Genomic DNA, 5,734 nt, shown 5'->3' with positions numbered 1-5,734 from the left:
GGTTCTGCCCAGCATTGGTTATTTGCTGCCTTGTAGAACTTTGCTATTGCTACTGGAATGAAATGATGTTTCATTATTGTTTTGATTTGCATCTCACTGATAACTAGGCAACTTAAATATTTATTTCTTCATGTGTTTATTTGCCATCTGAATTTATTCATTGTTGTTGTGTATATTCACATCTTGTTCTCATTTTGTAATTAGGTTGTTTGCCTTTTTCTTGTTGAGGTGCTGGAGTATTATATAAATTTTAGATGTGTCCCTTTCAGATGTGTTATTGCCAACTATATATTTTTTTCCCCTAGTCTGTAGGTTCCTTTTCACTTTCTTGGAGAAATTTTCTATATGTCCTAGAGATATGATTTTTAGAAAGTCCCATTTATTTTATCCATTCCTGGTTGTGAGTTTTTCCATTATGTTTGGAAATCTATTCATGCCATAGACTTTGACTTGTGAAGTTATTCTCAGTTTATCTCTGATGAATTTTATAATCCTTGAATTTACTCCTAGGGCTCTGATTTACCTTGGGTTGGTTTTTGAGTGAAGTGTGGGTCTTATTTCTTTTTTTTTTAAACCAAAGGAAAACAATTTATTATATATGAGGCAAATGATAAGAACATATGTAAAAGCTCTCTGATCAAATTCTTTTCCTATCTTTAGAATCTTGTTTTGATGTAGGAGATTGAGCAAACTGAATCACAATTGGTTTCCCCAAAAGAACATGTCCAATTGCTTTGTTTAAGGCTTTGGCTGCTGTATTCTCTTTTGGAATTCCAATAAAACCTTGTCGTTTTTTATAAGGCCTTCTTTAATCAAATGAATATCAAATAAAATCCATTTCATTTCTGATGAAAAGTCCAACATATCTTCCAAAACTATATTTAAGGTTATATTCTTGTACGTGTTTTGCTAAATTCTTGACATAAATTCTACAATTGCTTCACCAGGTTTATAACTTCTGAAAATTAAAAGTGTTTCCATTTCTCCTTTAGAGATTTTGCCCTTTATAAATTCTCTTTTAGAAATAAATTCTGAAGACATTTCATCAGAGTCTTCTTTAACATCCTCTGTGATGTTCAAATTAGGTGTTGGGGAGATTTTTTTTAAATTCTACATTAGTTATGTCAACTTCAGTATCAGGTAAATCATAACTTTGCTCTTCACAATTTTCTTCCTCCTCTAAATCTTTCTTAGTTGCTCCAGGCATGCCAGTAGATATACTAAATTCTTTTTTTGTTTTTTTTTTTTTTTGTTACCTACAGGTTGTGGTTGGTCAAATTCATCTGAAGGTAACAGCACTGGATGTAAATCGCTGTTTGAAGCAGATAAAGGTACATTTAACACATCCTTTATTTTTCATTTTTTCCTCACTTGACATTATTTTATTGTGTTTGGTATTTGGGGCTAAAAATTTGCTAGTTCTATTAGTTTGGTCATTCTCTGTCGGTTCTCATCATCACTGCTGTCATATTCTGACTCTTTACTTGATAATTCCTCATGCTCATCTGGCAAAGGAGTTTCCTCAGGTGGCTGAGGAGATGTAGGAGGAAGAGATGCATGTAATGGCATATAATCTTCATACAAGGAAGGTCATGTAGTAATTGGCCTAAAAGGTGTGAGTAAATTCATTTTATTCATACGATGAAGCACCTGTACATGGAACTTAGATAAGCTGAACTAGGCATTTACAATATTTGCTAAGATTTTACTTGAAGGTGGTGGAAATATATATTTGAAGCATGAATTGAGGAGAAATAAGCCCATGATTTTGTCCAATCCATTTTTTACTCTTAAAAAACCAAGTTCTTTTTATTTTCTTTATCATCTTCCATAGGATCATCAGATCTTTTCTTTTTTTCAGTGTTTGAAGGAGATGGAGAATGAATTCAACCTTGCTCTTTTGCAAATTTAGCTGCTAAAATATGCCCTAAGAGTTTTCAGCTGGTGAAGTCTTGTTAATGTCTTCAAAGCTATGCTTTAATTGGTAAAGTAGCAAACACTGTATGTTTCAGTCGCCCCTTATCTGACAGAATGCAGACCAACTGAGTCCCCAAGTACTTCAGCAAGTCTTCTTTCTCCTCAGTGGTCAGCTCTGCAAGCAAGTGACCCACCAGAAGGTGAAGAGCTCTGGCAACCTCCTGAGTTAGGCAGTGGCTGCTCAGGACTGCCCAAGTTTCTAGGAGCGAGGTCTGTATCTTGCTTCAATATTCTTCAGATGGCTTTCCAATTTTGCTAGCACAAATTGTTCAGGAGGCTGTCATTTCCCCACTTACCTGATTTTGTCTCCTTGTCAAAAATCAGTTGGTCAAAGATTGTTGCTGTTGTTATGTTCTACTGAGTCGACTACAACTCATAGCAACCTTAAGAAAAATAGCTCTGAACTCTGTCCTATCCTGAGCCCATCTCACTGTCTCCCAGACACCTGTCCCTATTACCATAGCCATTGTATCAATCCATTTTATTCAAGGCCTTCCTCTCCTGCACTGACCTGTGAATGTTCCAAGAATAATGACCTTATCCAAGAACTGATCTCTCCTGGCAACATGCTCTCCCAAAGTATGTGAGATGGAGTTTCAAAATCCTTTCCTCCAAGGAGTACCTGGTTACACCCTGTCCAGCACAGACCTGTTAGTTCTCTTGGTGGTTGGTGGTTCAATACTCTTCTACAACACCACAACTCAAAGACATTGATTATTATGTCATCCTTACTTATTTTCTAGCTCTCTGCTGCATAGCAAGTAACTGCAAAGACCAGAGCCTGGATCAAGCACACGTTAGCTCTAGACTGAAATTTATGTTCTTTGGCTCTCTGGAGAGGTCTCCGACAGCAATTTTTCCCAATGCAACTCAACTTTTGATTTCCTTACTGCTAGTGCCAAGAGTGTTGACTATGGATCCAAGGAAGATGAAAATGTTAATAACTTCAATCTCTTCTCCATCTATCATAATGCTGCCAATTGTTCTAGTGGTGAGAATCTTTGTTTTCTAGATGTTGAAATGCAATCCATATTGAAGACTGCATTACTTTACCTTCTGAAGCAAATGCCTCAGGTCCTCTTTAGTTATAGCAAGAAAGATTGTGACATTTGTGTAATATATGTTGTTAATACATCTTCCTCCAATCCTGATGCCACATTCCTCTTCATAAAGTTCAGCCTCCCAGATGATCTGTTCTGCATATATGTTGAAAAAGTATGGAGAAAGGACATATCTCTGATTCACTTTTCTTGATTTTGAACCATGCAATGTTTCCTTGCCCTGTTTGGATGGCTACTTCCTGCTCTAAATATAGTTTTCACATGAGCATAATCATGTGTTCTGGGATACCCATTCTTATCAAGTTAGCCACAATTTGTTGTGAATCCACATAGTCAAACCTCTTTGCATAGTCCATAAAACACATATAGACTTTTTTTATCATAAGTAGATAAGCTGCTTTCTGGATTCTCAATTCTATTCCTTTGATCTATGTGTCTGTTGCTGTACCACTCACTACAATGATATCTTGACCATCCTATGTTGTAGTACTTGAGATAAGGTAGTGTGATGCCTCCTAACTTATTTTGCTTTTTTTAGTAGTGCTTTGATTATTTAGGGTCTCTTTCTAGTTCAGACAAAAATGGAAATTGCTTTTTCCATCTTCTTGAAGAATGGAATTGGTATTTGTATTGGGAATGCATAGAACTTGTAGATTACTCTTGGTAGTATTGTCATTTTCATGGTATTGAGTCTTCCTGGACATGTTGCTAGGAGGGGGGCTATTCCTTGGAGAGGAATATGATGTTGGGAAGGGTGAAGGGTCGGCGAAGGAGAGGAAGACCCTCAACCAGGTGGATTGACATGGTTACTGCTGCAATTGGTGAGGAGGGTGTGAGGATGGTGCAGGACAGGACTGGGTTCAGATGATTTGTTCATAGGGTCTCTGTGAGTCACACTTGACTCAACGGCACCTAACAACAACAACAACAAATCCATGAACATGGTATTTTCATCCATTTCTTGTAGAAATGTTTCAAAATTTTTTTTTCACCTAGGTGTTTTGTGTCTCTAGTTAGACTTTTTCCCTAAGAATTTTATCTTTTGTTTAGCTGTTATGATTGATAATTTTTATTTTATTTATATTTTTTCTTATTTATATTTCTATACTCCCTTTGTTATAGTAAAAAATTTAAACTGATTTTGTATGCTGTCCTTGTATTCTATTTCTTTGATAAATTGGTTCACTATGTCCAATAGTTTTTTTCAGGGATTTCTACGTATACTATCATATCATTTGCATATATAAAGTTTTACTTCCCTTTCCCAATTTGGATACCTCTTAGTTTCTTCTCTTTCCTTATTGCCTTCACTAAGAATTCTAATACAATACTGAATAGAAATGGTGACAATGAACATCTTGCCTTCTTCCTGTTCTGTTGTTGTTATTGTTGTGCCGTCAAGTCGAGTCACTTGTGACTCATAGCGACCCTATGTACAACAGCCCTAAAACCTGCTCTATCTTGTGCCAATCTTTTTGCCTGACACACCCATCCTGATTACCCCATTCACTGAATCAATCCACCTCATAGAGAGTCTTCCCCTTCTGCGCAGTCCCGTCCCTCCACCCTCCCAAGCATGATGTCCCTCTCCAAGGACCTCTCCCTCCTTACAACATGTCCAAAGTATGTCAGACGAAGCCTCAGAATCCTTGCCTCCAAGGAGCAGCCTTGTTTAACCCTCTCCAGGATGAATCTGTTTGTTTTCTTGGCAGTCCAGGGTACATTCAATACTCTTCTCCAGCACCACAGCTCAAAGGCATCAATTCTCCTTCTATCCTCCTTAGTCATTGTCCAACTCTCTGATGCATAATAAGTGATTGCAAAGACCATAGCCTGTATCAGATACACCTTAGTCTCCAGAGTGACACCATTGCTCTTCAGTACCCTGGAGAGGTCCCTAACAGCAGACTTTCCCATTGCAATACGTTTTTTTATTTCCTGGCTACTGGTGCCAAGAGTGTTGACCATGGAGCCAAGCAGACTAAAGTTGTTAACAATCTCAATCTCTTTACCATCCATCCTGATGCTACCAATTGGTCCAGTGGTGAGACATTACCACTTAACTTAAGAGACACTGTTCACAGCATGAGAAATTGTCAGCTCACGTCACGAACTTCCTGTTCTTCAGAGGAATAATCTTTAATTTCTTTCCACTGAACATGATGTTGTCTCTTGGTTTTGTGTATATATTTCTCACTATGCTGAAGAAATTGCTCTTTGTTTCCATATTTTTGGTGTGTTTTAATAGTGAAGAGGTGTTGGATCATTTAAAAAAAAATTCTGTGTGAATTGATGGAATGATATGCTTCTTGTTCTTTGCTTTGTTAATGTGAGGAATTAATTGTTTTTCTTAGGTTGAAACATCCTTGCATACCTGCTGTGACTCTTATTTAGTCATGATGAATTGGGTTTTTTATATGCTATTTTATTCTACTGGCCACAATTTTGTTGAAGATTTTTGTGTCTGTATTCGTGAGAGATCTTGGTTTAGAGTTTTCCACTTCGGTGGTGTCTTTATCTGAGTTTGGTGTCACTGTCTGTTCACTGACAACTTAACAGCAACACCCTGATGGGGGTAAGCACAACGGATATACACACCACTCAGGGAGAGGATCAGAGAGTGAATCCAGCTCAATTTTATTGGAGACTGCAGTGCACTTATATACAATCATGTGAACAGGAAGACAGGTTAGGGT

The 5,734-nt window shown here is 37.3% G+C and overlaps 1 pseudogene; it reads right to left on the bottom strand.

The window, feature by feature from the left end:
• Positions 1-637: 637 nt before the first annotated feature.
• LOC102850482 lies at positions 638-4,395 on the bottom strand (annotated as a pseudogene).
• Positions 4,396-5,734: the final 1,339 nt, after the last annotated feature.

Source organism: Elephantulus edwardii, unplaced genomic scaffold (genome assembly GCF_000299155.1).
Source record: "Elephantulus edwardii isolate Elephantulus edwardi_28Jun2011 unplaced genomic scaffold, EleEdw1.0 scaffold00003, whole genome shotgun sequence".
NCBI classification, from domain to species: domain Eukaryota; kingdom Metazoa; phylum Chordata; class Mammalia; order Macroscelidea; family Macroscelididae; genus Elephantulus; species Elephantulus edwardii.
This window is presented reverse-complemented; position numbering and strand designations above follow the sequence as displayed.